The sequence below is a fragment of the Leptonychotes weddellii genome, chromosome 2 (assembly GCF_054177405.1).
Source record: "Leptonychotes weddellii isolate Sample4059 chromosome 2, ASM5417740v2, whole genome shotgun sequence".
In the NCBI taxonomy this organism is placed as follows: Eukaryota; Metazoa; Chordata; class Mammalia; order Carnivora; family Phocidae; genus Leptonychotes; species Leptonychotes weddellii.
This window is the reverse complement of record NC_138370.1, coordinates 126,981,995-127,001,672: the sequence shown is the minus strand read 5'-3', so window position 1 is coordinate 127,001,672 and position 19,678 is coordinate 126,981,995. Positions and strand designations below refer to the sequence as shown.

Sequence of the window (19,678 nt, the reverse complement as noted above, 5' to 3'; positions counted from 1 at the left end):
ACCTGGGAGAACAAAAATAGATAAGAGATATTGAACGTCATTCTATTACTTTATAAGAGTTAGTTTGGTTATGACCATGTTTGTCAGGTCATTGTCGTGTGTCGAGCCATTGCAAAGCCAAGTTGCAGGCGTTGATTTTGACCTTTAACAGAGGCAGAGAAGACTTCCTTCTCAGGCTGGGCTTCAGGTGCTCCCAGGGTGCGGTGGTATGAAGTGCATGATAAAAATATAATGTTTACCTGAAACATCACTTTTACTTGGATATTTGCAAAGAAATATTTTTACAATAAAACAGAGTTATTAATTTTGAATGTGAAATCCGTGAGAGTCTTTAAAGTTTAAAGACAGCATGGAGATATACAGAGATATTTTGAGGCTGGGTGGATGCCTCAGTTCTCCCTTCTGATGAAAGTTTTGAAGAACATGCACGTTAGAGGTTTGTATTGTGGAAGATTTAATGACCGTAGCATAGGCATTTTGAATTTAAAGAACACATTTGATGACATAGCCCTTGAAAGTCTTAGTTTTTTGACTTCATCACTGAGGACTCTGAAGTTCTGTCTCACCCTCTTCTTGAGCATGAAGGGCTGTGGTACAGTCTTTAGCTTTACTTTGTTGCATGAGAAACCAGTTTGGAACCAAAGCTTCAGAGAAAGAGACGCTTTCCTGTTTTTGAGGACAAGTTAAATCATGAACTGCTTTATTTAGAGCCAGTTGGAGGTAGCATACTGCTGGCAATTCCAAACCATTTAAAAACAAAAGTTACGGTTATTAATTTTTGAAGCCACAAAAGCATGAATCAACATTATAGCAGGGTCAGTATCTCAGTAGGAACTGGTTTCAACTGAACTGTGGCAGCAAAATAAATGTTTGCAGATTGCTTTGACAGAATGTCATCTTCTGGGCTTCAATTTATTCTCTAACAGCCTTACTTTTGAAAGAGTCGCTGCACTTGAAGTAGAGAAGAAAATCCTCCCTCTGAACCTTTCTGGGCCTTAGCAAACAACTCTGTTTGCAAGCATTTGTAATGTAGATCTGCAAATGTTTTCAGTAGGAACTAAATATGTTGCTAAGAGATGTGCCTGTAAACATCTGCTTGACATATTTTACCATGGCAGAGATTAGGGAAATGGGTCCCTAAAGCAGAGTGGTCAGCTGGTCACCATGGTGGTACAGGCCTTTTTAAAACATGGGTCACGTGTTTTTAAAGCTCTCAAATAGGGCTGTAAAGTGGAAAGGTATTTTTTCAGCTAATGTACTGAATTAGTCTAAGCATTTATTGACCCTTGACAGTCTTGAAAATTGTAATGTTCCTTAGCTAATTTTTACGGAATACTTTTTTTTTAAACTTCTAAGTTGTTTTTTTTAAAGGTTTTATTTATTTGACAGAGAGAGACGCAGCGAGAGAGGGAACACCATCAGGGGGAGTGGGAGAGGGAGAAGCAGGTTTCCTGCCGAGCAGGGAGCCCGACGTGGGGCTCCATCCTAGGACCCTGGGATCATGACCTGAGCCCAAGGCAGATGCTTATTGACTGAGCCACCCAGGTGCCCCTAATCTTCTAAGATTTTATGAGGGTGTGTATGCACTGTTGATTGATTTTATTCTTATTTTTCAGTATACACCCATCATGGAAGCTTAGGCCCATACAAACCCTAGAGTAGTTTTATTCCTGGAATGAATGTTTTTAAAAAAGTATGTTTTGAAAGTTGTTTGATGAGCTTGAAGAAAATAATTTTCCAAAACAGTCGCATCCATTTTACACAAAACTCTGCTTGTCTCTGTATGCATGTCCTCCGACTCTTAAAAAGATCTGTAACCTCCAAAGTTAAAACTGACAAGTTTATAGGCTAAGTTGTTTGAGCTCTGGAATGGATTTAGACAGCTCTTAAAGCCATTTATAATCAGAGGAAAATAAATTAAAAGGAATAGAATGGATGGCTTGTTGAAAAGTAAAGGAATAATAGCTCAATCCCAGGCTTAGTGTAGGAAAATTTTAACACTCATTGGAAGGCATCTGATAATATATAGTGCTTGGTAACTTTACAGAAAAAAAGAAACATTGTTATCAAGATTTTAACATCTCTCACTTTCAAGGAGTTCAAGTCAACCGCCAGATATGTTTTTGAGATGCAGAGCATGGGTTTTGTTCTTTTTTTTAAGATTTTATTTATTTATTTGACAGAGAGAGACACAGCGAGAGAGGGAACACAAGCAGGGGGAGTGGGGGAGGGAGAAGCAGGCTTCCCACTGAGCAGGGAGCCCTGTGTGGGGCTCGATCCCAGGACCCTGAGATCATGACCTGAGCCAAAGGCAGACGGTTAACTTACTGAGCCACCCAGGCGCCCCACAGAAGTCTTTCTTAAAAGAGATAATATATGTTCCTGGTAGGTTCTATTTACTGATGAATGTCCTTATTAAGTCATATTTCCAATCAAGTGCCCCAAACTAATGTGAATAATACAGTTTAAACCACTTGGCCACAAAAAGTAGAAAGCAAGCTGAAGACCCCTCAGTAAACCCCATCTCAGTAACTATCTTTTGAAGGAGCTTGCAAGTGGTCAGTTGACAGAAGAAGAATGGAACCCTGTGATATTGGAGGATAGAAGTAGAAATTTTGGAGGAAAAGACTGCAGTAGTTGTATAGCCCTGTTTGCTTATATGTGATTATATCCCAAATAAGATTGTAAGTCAACTGATTGTTCTCAGAGTCTTTGATCATTTGAAATAGGACTAGATTCAAGGTAGGAAAGAAACTCACTTCTGAAGTGAGCTTGATTTCAGCATGTGAAGGATGCATTTTTTTTGACTCAACTCAGAACATTCCAGTTTCAGAGGCAAATTAACCAATTGTCATTCATGGTGGGACATACCAAACAAACATTTCAGAAATATTTTAATTGTCGTTGATGCTTCTGAAATGAATCCTTATGCATAACCATCCATATGACTTGGATGAAACACTCTGTAGGAGAAAATTTAGTATCAATTGATTTAATGTCCAAATAATGAAATTTTTAATGTTCAGGCCTATTTTATATTAGTGGCCAGGAAAAAAATAATTAGGAATTGACTTTCAGAATCCTTTTTAGGGGATTGATTTAGCTGAGATCACAAGTAACTACTTGGTGGCATTTTTGGATGTGTTTTAAAGTAGGATCAGATTAATATAACATTATAAGAACTGGGCATTAGCCAAGTTTTGTTTTTTTTTTTTTTTTGAGTATACAAGGCAGAAGTTCAGAGTTTATTTAATAACTATAATTTATTTTTATGTAAACCAACAATGGAATCTGTAAAAATATTTGGGCTCTTGTTTTGAAAAACTAAGACTTTTTTTAGAAACCTGGTTAAGGACTGATTTACACGTTTTATTTTAACACGAATTTTGTTCGACTGTAATAGAGAATCATACTTCCTAAAATCTGTCTTGGGCAAGAGTAGAGACTGGGTGAGCATATCTTAGGGTCCAGCAGTCTTAACGTGTGCATATTTTGCATGCAGCTCAGAGATAACCAGTGTTGTTAAATATTTATTGGGTTTCTCTTGGGTTGCTGATTGTGTATTTGTTTTGAAGACAGACACTACTTGAAGAGACAAAGTAGATGGTTGTCAGTAGGACTGTACATAAAATTCTCACATTCACTGCAGTCAGTCACCCTTGGACATAGCTTAGTTCTTTTCACCACATATTCTTTTTATCTGTGAACCATCGTGCATGCCTTTCCCTCTCTGTCTTTGGAAATCCCCATCCTTATTCACATGCTTTTTGCTTCTTTCAGTGAAGTCTTAATCATCTTAAGTATTTAGTGCTGACTTAGGTCTCTGGAGTTGGTTATGTGCCTTTACCAACTTTGGGTCACTGTCGCTGAGGTTTATTTCTGTTGCCACGGTTGATTGAAAAAGGAAGAGTAAATATCCTCATTCATCTTTGCAACTCCTTTATGTAGCTGGTATCTAAATACTCCTAGTGAGTGCTTACTACACATCTTTGACTAAATAATAGGGGAAATAAAGGGTGAGAATATTGCTAAGGATTGTTTTTTTTTTCCCCTCCCCAAAATGCCAAATGCAGCTTTTTCAGTCTTTGCTTTTGAAAATTTGCTGGTACTCTTTCTCAAAGGAAAGATGAGATCAAAAGTGACAGAATGAATAGTACATTAGTAGGTCATTTAATGTAATAGCACCGTCTCATATTTCTGAATAGATTTTTCTAAGCCAGAAGAGCAGAATTCAGTTCCACCATCCATGGATGTGCCTTGTAATCTCTTCATTCTTCTGGTTGTTATTATACATCAACCAGATGAGGAAGCTGAGTCAGAGGGTAAAGGGGGATTTGCTCAGATGGAACTGGAGCTGAGCACAGGATCTGGGTCTTATAATTCTGAATCCATGACTCCAACCATGATTATTGTTTATTTAGGGTCATGTTGTCTTGAGAAGTAAATTCCCTGTGCTATCACTGGACAGGAGAGCATGTACAGAACCCCATCTGAACAATGACTGCTCCAAAAGCTATAAAGATCCGTTTCTCCTGAAGTTGTGAGTACCAGCTGCTGAAGACATTTCACTGATCAAATTGAGGGAGTATGCCAACATAATAGCAAAGGTTTAGAGGGTCTTTAGTATCTTATGTGAGTCCTTCCTAAAATTTATTAAGAACACTTCCCCATCATGCCCCCAAACAACCCTACCTCTTTAGTTCATTTTCACATCATTAGACAACTTTAGTATTTATATTTAATATTTGCCTTCACCTTTAGGACCTACTGACTTGGTAACTTGACCTTGATTCTTCCTTCTGATCCCTTTAGGTTTGCTGTTTGTATTTGCTGGCTTTGGCATGTGTACTTTGACTTTTCTTGCTTTTCAGGCCCAGAGCACCTTCTCTTGCCTTAGTAGGAGTTCCCTGTCTCATTCTTTATATCCCTCTGTATCTGAATTCCAGTGATCCCAGTTTGCTAGTGGCTTTTTCCCACATAAGTAAGGCAGCAGAGCGATTTGGGCAGTTTTTAGGTGAATGCCTAATCTCTGCTTTAGAAGGATACTAAAGCATTTAATGAGCATAATTCTAGGAAAGACAGATTTGAGCTTATGTTGTTCTTAAAAAGTGTGATAAATCGACAAATGTTATTTCTAAACCAGCTTAAATTAATTTGTGATTGATTGAAAGAAGGAGTGGTCTAGGAAGGCAAAGGAACTCTAAGTTTTATGATTGATATTTAATTAATTGGAAATTCTGCATCCAATTAAGGAATAGGCATGCCTTACACATCACCACAAGCTTTAGAAGTGACTAAATTCTCTGCCTGTCCTTTATAAACAGGAAGCTGTTAATAATGAATCTCTTTTGAAGTGACACTCATTTACTTCCCCCGATAACTGAGGTTATCTCCAGATGACTCAAAGTGTTATGTATAGGTTCTTTATGGAAGGGATTAAGAAATGTTGGATGGAAAAATTTTAGCGAAAACGTACTGTGTTGAAAAGGGCGATTCCTTTACTTTTATTGATATTACTCTGTGAAGTACAGAGATTGTTCATAGCACACCTTCATAGGAGACCAGAGTCCCTAGCCAGCCCATATACACACTCTCATCTGTTTGTCATCAGATAGCTTTGTGTAGTATAGCTATGTGGATAACTTAAAAGGAAGTTTATTGATATGACAAATGGTGCTCCTCTATTCTAAAAGAGTTCTAAAAACTAAGCTGATTCCATTTTATTATTTATTGAAGATGATTTAGCGAATTCCTATTGATATTTTGGGAAAGTGCTTAATGAAACAGCATGAAAACTTAGTTGTTTATATTAATTAGGCTCTTGTCATTCATATTGCATTTTTGAAGGAGTTGAACTCAGGTTTTACAAGTGGTCTTTGAGATTCTGGTGTGATTTTGAGGTCATTGCTGGCCGGTGGACATGTGTTGCTTGTTGGCTTCCCTGCTATAGTCTTTTGGGAAGATAAGACAAGGTAAATGAAGAATTATGTTGTCTGAAAACACTGAAACTAGAAATGCCAAGTGGATAGTGTTGGAGGACCTGTTAAATAATTTTTTCTTCACTGAAAATGTAATTAAGAGAGGTTGGGGCTCACTGCCACTAATTTTGGATCCTCTACTCAGAGCAGACTTAAATAAGGTAGAAAGGCTTATTGTAGGAGCTTATGGACATTTCTGTATTATGTTCAGAGTTTTATCAAAATCTTTTGAGCACTGATGTATCTATGGGAAATGAGACCATTTTTTCTTTAGAAAGAACCAGCACCAATATAATGTTTCCTTGATTTGTGCATTCCCCCCCTCCCCTTTTGAAATGGAGTTATTTATATATATATATATATATATATATATATATATATATAAAGATTTTATTTATTTATTTATTTATTTATTTGACAGAGAGAGAGAGCAGGAACACAAGCAGGGGGAGTGGCAGGCAGAGGGAGAGGGAGAAACACTTCCCGCTGAGCAGGGAGCCTGATGAGGGGCTCGATCCCAGGACCCTGGGATCATGACCTGAGCCAAAGGCAGACGCTTAACCGACTTTGCCACCCAGGTGTCCCGAAATGGGATTATATTTTGCGTCACATTTTCTCATTATTGCTATCCAGGAAAGATGGATAGAATTTTGGGGGGATGAAGTCAGACTTTCTAAAGATTCTTTAAGGCTTGGTGTCTTTATATTCTGACGCATTTTGAAAGAGAGTGTGCAGGAGGGAGGATGTCTTCTTTGCTCGTGGAGGCATCTAATGGCAGCATTAGTATGGTGGTTGTGACACTAATTTTGGAACAATAAATTTAGCTACTTTGTATAGAAAGTAGTTGCACTTGAGCAAGCCTGTAGAGTTCATTTTGGGAATCCTGAAGATTTCCTAATGTTGATGAAAATTAGGTCTGACTTTAGAAACCTCAGGGTATAAATTGTACTGATAATTGTTCTGAGTTGAACCTGGAGAAACTGCTGATGTGTTCACTCTTAAGCAGAGTGATTCATCATATAAACCTTTTCATGGACAGCTCTGGCAGAACAAAGAGAAGTGAAGTAGGGAGTAAAGAAATGAAAGGAAAATGGAGATGAGAGTTGTGACATGCATTAGGAACTTTGAGGTCTTTTAGGAAGAGGTTGCTGGGTAGTCCTATTCTTTGCTATCTTAATTAATGGTTAAGTTCCTATTTCCAGAAAGCATCTTAACTTTCCATGCTACCTACATGAAGCCCCTCCGCACTGTCCCCATTCTTCTGTACCCATGGGATTATCTTTAGATATGTGTGGCTGCTCAGTCTGCTAGCTTTCAGAACCATGGCCACTCCTGTTACATGGTTCAGAATTGGCTGTTAGAGGCCCTAGGCAGCAATAAAGGCAGTGCTGGAGGGCTTTGTTTGTTTTGGACATTGGTTAGAAAGATAATCGAGATTCTGCAGTTTCAACTATTGTAAGGAAGTGTTTGGCACTAATTTGACATGCCTATCCTCAAGTTAGCAATTAAAGATACCTTAATTGGTTTATTTTTCTTATAATAATGACATTAATGTTAATTTTAGAAAATTTGTCAATTTCTATAATTCCATCGTTCAGGGATAATAATTGTTAACATTTGGCATGTCCTTCTGGTGTTTTTTCTGTATGTACTATGTAAATCAGTAAGCCTTTGGGTTGAGAGTGCTAGAAGCCCAATTATAACTGGATTAAATAGGCAAGAATTTATTGGTTGACTGAAGGAAAGTCTGGGTATAGCCAGCTCTTTGGGGAAAGTGATTTGATCTGAACAAAAGATTAGAAAAAAATCTAAAGGCAAGAACCAGAAGTTAATTCTTATTCAGATACGTAAGGCATTAGGTAACTTGTAAGTTTAATACCCTGGTAGTTAAATGTGAGTAGATGGACATGGTCCTAGGAATTCCTCTTCCTTGCTTGAGTCCTTACTTTTCTTCTGGAAATTTCCTCATATCTGGTGGGAGTCAAAAGACATAATTTAGGACTTAAGCAGGGATTGAATAACACTTTGAACTCTGTACTGACTTACCAAATCCACATTGTCTGTCTGTCATGGTATTTCATCCAGATTTCTTGATCACCTGCCCCCCCCCTTTTTTTTTTTTACCACTGTGTTGATTTGGCATCTCAGGGATTGAGTCCTTTGGAACTTTGGGAGCTTTGGGAGCTGAATTCCTTGGCAGGGTATTGACATTGCCACACTGTGCCCTGGTGACTGTCTATAATGTAGTACCTTCCCAGGTGCTTTTGCAGACAGAGGTCATCAACAGTGGGGCTGGAGCCGCAAGGATGAATATGTGTGAAATATCCCTTGGAGACCCAACAAACACTTAGCAGTTGGATTTATTAGTGGGCATGCAAGTCTTGTGGTATGTAACTGGAGAAGACTCAGGGAAATTGGTTATTACTGTTTCTCTGAGCCCATCTTCCCCGCAAAGACTCATGAATACCATGCACACCTGGGTTAAATGAAATAGGGCAAATGATAGTAAAGTCAAGTCCAGAAAAAAGTCAAGAAGTTGAGTTTCACCATTAGGTAGTTTAGTTATTGTATTAATCCGCGAGGGCTGCCATAACAAAATACCATATCCTGGGTGGCTTAAACAATAGGAATTTATTTCTCACAATTCTGGAGGCTGAGAAGTCCAAGATCAAGGTGCCAGGTGATTTGGTTCCGTGATGAGTGCCCTGGCTTGCAGGTGGAAGCCCTCTCATTGTGTCTTCACATGGTGGAGAGAAAGAGGAAGCAAGGTCTCTGGTATTTCTCCTTATAAGGGCACTAATCCTATCATGAGGGCCCCACCCTCATGACCTCATCTAAACCTAATTACCTCCCAAAGCCCCATCTCCAGATACTATCACAATGGGGGTTAGGATTTCGGTATATAAATTTTGGGGTACACAGTTCAGTCCATAACAGTGACTTGGTTTTAGGTCACTATTGAGGATGCTAAAACCCAAAATGACGATTGGAATTTTATGTCTTTCTGGTAGAGATTCTTGAAATATTGAAATAATATTGATAATATAATTAATATAATTGGAATAATTAATAAAAGACTTGGCAGACCAAAGTCTGGAATTTCATAGATAAAATAAATTTATTTGACTGCTAAGACCATCACTGAGACTACTTCTTTGGAAATGGCTTCGCAACCATTTAAAAAACACATATTAACACTGACAGGGAGCTTGTTTTAATTTTTTCAACTCACTATGTTGGCAGAAATTAGAAAGGAGCAAGACAGAATAAGTTGGGGAATGTAAGGGCTACCACCTTTTTGTTCTAAAGAATTTTGAATATCTTATAGATACTACTTGGATCCTGATAACATTTTTGTAATGTAAACTCTAGGTAAATTATTTTTCTGATTATTTTGAAGAAGAAAGGCTAAGGACACAGATATTTTCCAAAAATGTCTCAGCAAACTCTGGTTCTTCTCACCTTTTGCTAGCTGAAATTGAACTTACTCTGCTTCTAAGTGATATAGTTTGGTAGTATTCTGAAATCCAGCCTCCTAGCACTGTTGACTTTCTATAGCTGAATAATAATGTCATGGCATATTAAGGAAAATTGTGATAATTGACAGCTTTTAATGTGTGGGGGCTTATTAATACATGGATACCTAAGTATTTAAAAAATTATCCATCTTAATGAATGCTATTTGGCTGTTTCAATTTCTTAGCTAATTGAACAGAAAAAGTAATCATCTAATTTACCTGTCTAGAGCTTGCCAGCATGTAAGTCAATAGTCATTTTCTGGATTTATTGAGGTAGAGGTAGGTTGAGGCATGGATAAAGTCTAGATGCGTTGTATAGATCACTCCAAGAAAACCTGGATTCTATAAAAACAGGTTCTTTGATGCATTTAATTTGAAGAGGATAATTTGTGGATGACTACTACGAGTTACTTCTACTCTAGCCCATTAAAATAGAATCACAGACATGTATATATCAGGACTCTTTTGGTTGCAAGTGACAAAAAAAATTGTCTTAGATTACTTGAAGTTAAAAGGGAATTGTTATATATGATTGAGAAGTATCTGACTTCAGGCATGGCTGGATCTAGGTGCTCAAATAATGGCATCAGGAACCTGTCTCTGCCTTGGTTCTGAGTTCTTCCATGTTTACTTTACTCTCACACACTCTTCCCTTGGAGTTGCAAGATGCCATCTGCACTCAAAGCTTTTATTACCTTCTTAGCACCTTAGCATAAAGTGAAAATTTATTTTCTGGAAGTTCCAACAAAAGACTGACACTTATTTACTCTGATTGGCCTGGATTAGGTAAAGTGTCCTCTCAAAAATTAATTGTTGTGGCCAAGATTTGTGATATTCTCATTCTCCAGACCTGGGTCATAGGGAATGATTCATTCTCATTGAACTTCTAAGTATAAAAATGGTTCTGCAAAGGAAAGTGGGATGCTGTTATCAGAAAATAGAATAGGGGTGTTGAGTAGGCAAGAGTAACAGCCACTACAATGCATGTGTATGTTTTAAAGATTTATATATATGTAACTTTATTTGGCGATTTCTCATTTCTTACAGTTACGAATGTGAAATTGAAGTTTGATGATTTTTATATATACATTTAAGTATTTTTTAGAGTACTACAGTGGTCTAATAATTAGATAAATTGTGGAAGTTTTAGCAACTGTAGTGTTGATTTACAGACATTTAACTCAGCATGGAGAGAAATGAATACTTAAAATGTAAACCAGTTGGTGATAGCACATTGATAAGTTAAAGAAATATTTATTTATTTTTTTAATTTTAAAAAAGATTTATTTATTTGAGAGAGGTGGGGAGGGGCAGAGGAAGAGGGAGAGAGAGACTGTCAAGCAGACTCCCTGCTGAGAACAGAGCCCAACAGGCGACTTGATCCCACAGCTCTGAGATCATGACCTGAGCTGAAATCAAGAGTTGGACACTTAACTGACTTAGCCACCGAGGTGCCCTAGTTATTTCTTTTTATACTTTGGTTTGAGAGCTAAGACTTTACCAGATGGTGAATTTTGCCAAGGAGAAAACACAAAATCTGTAAGTATTTGTTTCACCCACAGAAGGGAATTTGCATGTAAACTTGTCATGCTCAGTATGAATTGTTCATAATGATCATTATTTCTATTAAAAAAATTTTTTTTTGGTAGCCTGTAGGGTGGCCACAGTGGGATGTTTTCCAGACCAAAAACAAAAGGCACATTCACAAATTGCCTTTTGGTGGATAATGAACCAAATGTTCAGTTAATTTACTTTAGGACTATTTCATATGCCATTATGATTTCTGCCTCTCCTGAAATCCAGTACATTAACTGTCTGCATCGTTCATATGGCTCTTTTTTTTTTTTTTAATGAGATCATCTTTTGGAGAGTGGTGGCTAAAAAATGGGCTTGGAAATAACACAAGCAGGTTAGAGGTTATATCACTTACTAGTTGTGTGATCTTGGGGAAGTCCTTTAGTCTCTTAAATACTCAGTTTCCCTGTCTGTAATATGAGTAATACAAGAGATTGATAACAGTAGATATTTCATATTTTTGTGTAAAACAAATAATATAATAAGTGAAGGGCACTGAACACAGTGCCTGGTACAGTGTAACCACTCAAAAACATTAGTAATTGCATATTCCGTTTTTATTGATAGAATTTTTCCCATTGTCCCTTGAGGACAAGGACCTTATCTTAAAAATATTTTGTGTACTTTCAACAAGTAACATAGTGATTCACACACTAAAAACTAATAAATATTAATTAAGTAATCAAAATGAGAACGTAGAACTATACTTCAAGCATTGCTAAGCCTCTGGGAAGCAGAGGAAAGAAGCAAAGAAAGATATTTTGTGAGGAACTGGGGCAGAATATATCTTATGTATTTTTCCATTCATTTTCTTACTCATTCTTTTATCCATTCTTTTTTGTGTAACTTCACTGTGCACAAGGTAGGCACCAAGAATAGTTTAGGTAAGTGAAGAACCAGGTGGTTGGCTTAGTAAAGATGTAAAGACAAAGTACAGCAATGGAAAGAAAACCCACAAAGTAGTGGATATTAAATGTCTCTTTTTTTTTCTATTTTTTTTAAGATTTTATTTATTTATTTTTAAATTTTATTTTATTAGGATATTAAATGTCTTAATAGAAGTGCAGATTAAATGTTGTGGTCCCTCAGGGTAGGAAGAGATTGCATCTAACAGAGGAAAATAGCTTACTTGAAGTGTACATTCTTTTATTTGTGGCTTACTCAATAGGAAATGGTGACTGTATTTTGGTCACTGTGCAGCTAATCCAAAGATGGATTTTTTTTTTAAAGATTTTATTTATTTGACAGAGAGAGACACAGTGAGAGAGGCAACACAAGCAGAGGGAGTGGGAGAGGGAGAAGCAGGCTTCCTGCAGAGCAGGGAGCCCCATGTGGGGCTCGATCCCAGGACCCTGAGATCATGACCTGAGCTGAAGACAAACGCTTAACGACTGAGCCACCCAGGCGCCCCCAAAGATGGATTAAGGGGAAGGATGGAATAAGGACAGTTTGCAAACTTAGATATTTTCCATTTCAGAGCTCTTAATGTAAGCTTCCTTTTGCCTGTGGTTATGTTTTTGTGTACTTGAAGATGTCCAAGGTTTATTCATCCGCATCTAATTCATTCATTTAATATTTCAAGGGACGATTAAGTGCATAGTACTGTGTTGGTCTTTAAGGAAAATACATAGACAGACCCTGTCCTCCAGGAGCTTGGTGATTAGTTGGAGAGAGGTCACATCACCAAAGGTTAGATAATAATGACGAGGCTATATATTTGCCGGTGCCTAAATGATAATTCAAAGTATTGTTATAGTTTGAATATAGGAGAGATTCACATTTTTGTGAATGGTTAATACAGGTTATTGGAAAAGATAGAATTTTCAGCTGGGCCTTGGAAATTGAGTCAGAGTTAGAAAGGAGAGAAAAGACTATATCAGATAGGAAAGATGAAAAAAGATCTGAAGATGAGCAAGTCTGTTCTCTAATTCCTTCCTTCCTTCCTTCCTTCCTTCCTTCCTTCCTTCCTTCCTTCCTTCCTTCCTTCCTTCCTTCCTTCCTTCCTTCCTCCCTCCCTCCCTCCCTTCTTCCTTCCTCCAATTAATTGTTTCTTTATTGATTGACATTTGGCTGCTTCCAAGTTTAAAAATAATGGTGCCACAGATACTCTTGGGTCCATCTCTTTGTTCCAGATTAATTTCTAGAAGTGGAAGATCTGGGTCCAAACCCAGAATATTTTGATTTTTAATTGATATTGCTAACTTACACTTTAAAAAGGTTGTATCAACTAACAAGGCAGAAAATGCTATTTCTTTGGATACCTAACAATTCAAATCTTTGCTAACATGATGGGTAAAACATGTTTTAATTTTAATTTTTAAGTTTGTGAAGTTTACTTTCTAACTTACTAATTTTGGTTTCTGGCATTATCCATTTTCAATTCATTACCTCTTTGAATTTTTAATTTTAGCCATGTGCTTGTTATTAGATTACTCTTTTGTAAAGAGCAGCCTATTTTTCTATCATTGACCGTCCCATGGGATCTCACCAAATATCAGAAGCTGAGTTTTTAAGAGGTCTCAGACCTTCTCTTTTATAACCTTCAAAAGGATAGTCTCCTGCCTGCTTCTTTACTATCCACATGGAATGTACTAGAGTTCTCAACTTAACTGATTTCCTATCCGAGTGAACAGAACTTTTTTTTTTTTTTCAGAAGTGTGATATGCATAGAGTAATTCATAGTCCCCATTTTGATCAAATTTTCTTTTAATATCTGAGTTCTAGCTCTTCTGTGTATAATTTATTTCTGATATTTGGACAAATCTATCTAGCTCCTATCTCTCTATAAGCCCTTGTTTCAACTCATGATACCAGGGGATTCTCCCACTTTGGTGTTTTGGTAGATACGTAGGTGACAGGTAGACAGGCAGGTGATTGTCCTTGATTGGCATTCAGATAGTGATAGCAAGAAATGTTTCACAAATGATATCTGGTATAATCTAGTTAAGATGAATCTTAATTATAGTCTAGTTAAGATTAAGATTAATTAATAAACACACTGCTTAGAAATAGTTATGCTTTGATCTAAAGTCAACAAAAGTCTTTTTTCCTAACATTAAAATATATAATTGGAGGGCAAGGGGAACAACTTGAAATAAACCAGAAAACACCTTCACATGAATCATTCTTTTTATATACTTCAAATTTCTACTTAATGCCTTTTTCCTCCTGGACACCAGAAAGAACACTTGGGTATTCTGGAAGAAGCTTGTATTTCCCCAAATCAATTTCTGTAAAAAATGTGTTACTTTCAAAGAGTTTGAGATGGCTTGGCTTGTTCGTGGCTTCCTTATAAACAGAACTGCCTCCCACTATCCAAACCATGTCCACTTTCTTTGTTAATTCTGGTTATTATGTATATCCGTGGTTATGTTTTTGTGTACTTGAAGAGTTAATAAGTTTTAAGGCATCATGCAGACTTTTGGCTAGAAAATGAGCGCCTTGTGGAGGTTCCTTGATTCTCTCCTGAGAACTAAGTTAATTCTGTCCTCTAAAGGTCAGTTCTTCTAGGGAAGAGAGAGTCATGTCCTCCTACCCATAATCACAAAATTCTATTTACAAAATTATAATTACAAAATTCTGTTCTGGTCATTCTTGGGAAATACCTGAATTCATTCCTGGATGGGGGCCAGGGTAGGTTTCTGTTCTTGCCTATGCCCACGTTCTGGGACAGAGTTTAGCAGATGAACTGTGACAGCAGCAGTGAACACCTCTGAGCTTGCTTGTGACACTGGGGTTCCTGGCTGAGCTTGGTGCAAAATCGAGCAGGCATGTTCTTCTGTTACCAACATTTCTGAGTTGTTGTGGGAGACGGGTTGGATGCAGAGATGGGGGCCAAAGTGACATGACAGGCACGCTGAGAGTTGACTCTCTAGCCAGGTAGGTGTCATTGGAGAGGTGTCCTCTCACACACCATCTTTGATTGGTGGATAGTGACTGCTCTGAGGTCAAGTTTAGTCTCAGCAGGAATGGATGTGATGTATGCTGTGGGTGCTGGTGGTGGGAGTGGGAATGGCAGCATTCCTGCCACATGTTTGCCTTCCTTCTTGTCAGCACTGGGGATTTGGGGGCACTGGGTCTATTGCAGACTATGACATTGTCACCCTGCAGGTGGATGCTGGTCATAGATAACCACACTTACGTAGGGCCCTCCAAGAAATTCTACAGCTACTCCGGGGGGAAAAAACCCCCCAACCCCCCCCCAAAACCCCCAAAACACATTCTAACCAGAGGGCAGAATTAAAGAAAAAAATCAAGGCAGATTAGAGGCATTAACTTGGCTTTGATCTACAGGCCTTCTGTTCTGACAAAGGTGATTGGATTAATTTGACAGTTTTTCTCTCTCCCTCATTTCCTGCTTCCCTGTCACCCTCTCTCATTTTTCTCCAGGTTCTCTCTTATGATGAAACTAGGTTATTTATTACTTAGAATCATAATCTATTCATCTGTAATGTAAGTTGATTTTCTGATGTTTTCTCCCCCCAGGTATTAAAGTGAGACTAAAGAGGTTTCATTATTTTCCCCTGTTCTGTTATTGGCTGTTTCCCAGAAAGGTACACCTTTATATTCTCATTACCAAAGCTACTGAATTCACTGAAGTAACACATGCAGAACTTTTGGCTTTTTTCTTTCCTACCTTATGTATTTTCAACATACAAAGGGCTCTCAGGGCCAATATCTGTGAGCACTTTCTTATTTAGAAGCTAGGCAGGTTTTGCTAGTAAGGGCTGGCAGTTTTTAAACTAATTTAAACCTTGTATTTTAGCTATGATAATTGATCATCATCACCCTATTTTTCATGTGAGGAACTTAAGACACAGAGAGGTTAATTAAGTTGTGTCAGGTCACACAACATGTAAGTAGCAGAGTTTCGATTCACACCTAGTCAGTTGGGTTCCAGAGTTCTATATGCTTAATTTCAGTGCAGTGCTGTGTCTTCTATTTAGCTCATTTCCCTTTTGATCAAAATTTACGGGGGAAAAAAAATTCCTGACATCCTTCATTAGGGAGACTGTCTGCATATCTTTGTGTTAAGAATGACATTAGAAATTGGGAAGGGTATTTGCTGGCTAAGAGGCTGCCCCTCCCACAGGTCTATATTTACAGTACAATTGCTGTGGCCTCTTACTTCTAATTCTGGGGAAGCTTAGTGGAGCAGCTAAGGAAAGAAACTTACTAGAGTATCGAGCTAGTTTATGACACAGGATTTTGGAACTTTATTCCCAAGGGTTTGTTACACTGGTTACTCAGAAGCTGTATTTAATATGCATAAGACAACTTACACATGAGACCCAGAGAGTCAGAACCGGGGGTAATGTCGCAACCCTCTTCCATTCTATTATGTGGAAGCCACAGCTGCCTCTCTGCTAAGCAGAGCTGTGTTTTCCTAGCTGGAGGCTGCTGGATCTCAGGGTAATGCTCCACGGATCAGAGCTGAGCAAAGATGTATACTGTGCTCTGCAGGAGAGTCTCTTTTCTAAGGAGGGGAAAGGTTTATTCATCTCTGTTAGAGGTGGGGACTAATTCATATCACATTTTTAGAAATGGACAAAAAATTGATTCTCTAAATGCAGACTTTTCCCTTCTAAAAGCTAGTTCTACCTCAGGGAGCGTTGATGTTGAATGTTGATGAAAAGTCCATCAAATCTGTGACTGTTCAGTGTCGGAACCACTCAGATAAATAACCACATTTGAAGTAGTGTGAACACTCTGCTCCTGGAAATCATAGCCACATTCCAAATTCTGCCCGTTATTTCTTACCCTCCCATCATTTCCTTCATGACTTCCATGATTCTCTAAAGTAATGACACTTTCCACTTCTTGACTGGAAAGGCGTTGCAAGTGTTCTTACACAAAAGTTCTGGAACTTTAGGTTTTTTTCTCCCAGAGATGTTAAGAAATTTCAAAGTCATTTTTTTTCTAATTACAGAAATTAAACATCCTGTATCCTATATTAATATATATTCAGTTATCTTATTTGAATGTTATATAAACATGGAACAGTTTGCAGATATTTTTGTTGGTTTATGTACTAATTTATTCATTTAACCAATTAATTATTCACTAACCAAATAACTGGGTAATGTTTGTTGCCCCTCCTAGCATGTACACTTAATAAGAACAAGGATCTCGGTGTCAAGTTTTTTGCTTTATCTTTGGAGCCTGAAACAAAGCCTATTTAGGGCAAAGACAGTACTCAATAAATATTGCTGAATGAATGCATGGATGAATTGTGTACACTGTAGAGCTGATAGACATGTGAAAGGAAGGACATAGAAGCCCTGGAAATAAACTGTAAAACATTTAAAAGGTGTATATATAGGCAGTCTTTGCATTGCATGGTAGGGCAAGGCCATAAATATGACTATTCAAGCTAAAATTGTCCAAAACAATCCTAATAATCAATGGGAGAAGTTACTATTTTTCTTTGACCTTTAAAAAATATTTGCCATGTCATTAAAATCTCTCTTGCTGTTTGGTTATAAAGGTATAGGGAAATGAAAAAAATAATACAACTAGTATTTAGTACTAATTTTTAAACTAAACTCTAATTTAGAATGTCAGAAATACTGAGATTAAAGTATTTTATTTCTTTGTAAAATCTTGTCAGGAGTGGGTTGAGTAATGCTTGCCTTCTTCCTGTTGTACAACTTATGAAATGGAGCAAGCATCTTTTCTATGCCCCGATGAATTGCATACTCCTCTCTAACTTTGGATCATCTTCCAACATTTTCTCCTTTGTGCTTTCCATGTCAAGAAATGTCTCTAAGAGTTCCTTTAATGTGAAATGCTTTTTTTTCTCCTCCTCCGCCTTCTTCCTTTTCTCCCTCCTCCTCCTCTTCTTCTTTTTTTTTTTTTGGCCAGCGTCACTTCCTCTGGGACATCTTTGTCATTTTGGTCCAACCACTTTCCTTATTTATGTTGTTTGCCTTCACTGTGTACTATTTGACTGTTGTCTAGATTCTCTCGCATGGTGAATGGCAGCATTGTCAGCATCCCCATGAGCAGCTCTGTCTTTGATAACTCCATTTACGTTCGACATGGATTTCATTTCCACCATATCACTTTTTGTTTCTGTATTCTACTTTCATCTCTGTTGGCCACTCTCCTCTTTTGACATGAAGGCAACACAGGTACACACTTTGCTGTCTGTACATGAACGAGTAACAAATGTGCAGTGACCAATCACTGGCAGACTTTGCAAGAAGCATTATGATCGGTCACTGATCACGATGCATTTGTGTTATTAACATAGTAATTTATGGACTGAAGAGCTAGCAGTGAAGTTTGTACTTTATGTAATTACTCACAGTTAATATACTATCCTAACTGAAATTTAAGCTGTATTACTGGGGGACTGGTGTTCTTTAACTAAGTGGCAGTGACTGAAATTCACACACCTTGGAACCATGCATAGTGAGGGTTTCCCTCAATTCCAGACTTGATTTTATGGATATATGTGTATTTTTTCTTTATTGGTGTGGGATCACTTTATTCATATGATTTTGCAATTTTATTTTTCATTTAGCATTTCATATATGTAAAAAAATGATAATCTCGACTTCATGTTTTATAACTACATGGTGATTTACTGAATAGTTGTAGTGTAATTTATTTAACCAGTCCTCCTTTTTGGACATTTAGGCTTCTTCTGTTTTTCTCAATGATAAACAGTGTTGCATTAGTCACCTCTGTCTTTGAGGTAACAACTATTATTTCTCTGAAATGAATTATTTCTAGTGGTAGAATTACTGGATCACATGATGTATACACTTTTAAAACATTTCCATATCCTTCCAGATTTCCCTTCAGAGAGAGGTTCCCATTTAGGCTTCTTTCAGTGACATAAATTGAGAGGTGCTGGTGCATGTGTCCTAAATCTCCGGCAATATTGGGATTATCATTTTTTTTACATTTTTGCTGTTTTCATAGGTAAAACGTGTATTTTATTTTAATAATTAGTTTTGGATTACTAGTTAGGTTGAATATTTTTCATGGGTTTGTTCGTAGTATTTTTTGATCTGTGGAATTTCATATTGTCCTGTATTACCGTAGTTTTCAGATAGTAGGAATATTCTTGTTTTATTAGGTTGAGTACACCTATTTCTACAATGTGTGTGTGTGTGTGTGTCTGTGTGTGTATACATATATATGTATATACACATATATCTGTGTACCTGGACTATATTCACATGTATATACCATTCTTGGTTTTGCCCAGATATTATAAAGAGTATCTGTGGGCCTTAGTTTTGTAATATGATCACCAGTTCTCAAAGGCTTTCCTTTTCTTTAAAAAAAAAAAGAAGAAGGGGAAAATAACCCACAACCTGAGGGAAGTTCTAGTTAATTTTTCATTATATGATTTTCAGGAGATAGGGTCAAAAGGAGCTAGTAGGGCATTCAATTATGTGCTTGAGTGTGTCAGAAAAAATTTTTTTCCTCAGGTGTACAATATTTTACTTGGGCTTGTTTTTCAAGTGCATTGAAGCGTGACTAAACATTTTTGGGTACTGCCCTTATGTAAAGAAGAGGCCCCATCTTGTTAAATATTCTTCATCAGCTTTGCACTTAGCCAGTTACAGGCGAGGATCCTGTGAGAGCATG

The 19,678-nt window shown here is 37.4% G+C and overlaps 1 protein-coding gene and 1 pseudogene across 1 annotated transcript in view; one reads left to right on the top strand and one right to left on the bottom strand.

Moving 5' to 3' along the window:
• Window positions 1-19,678, top strand: part of SLC4A4 (solute carrier family 4 member 4) — a 278,229-nt gene that overhangs the window by 69,946 nt on the left and 188,605 nt on the right. The window lies entirely within an intron of this gene.
• LOC102743739 (dihydrofolate reductase pseudogene) lies at window positions 14,102-14,610 on the bottom strand (annotated as a pseudogene).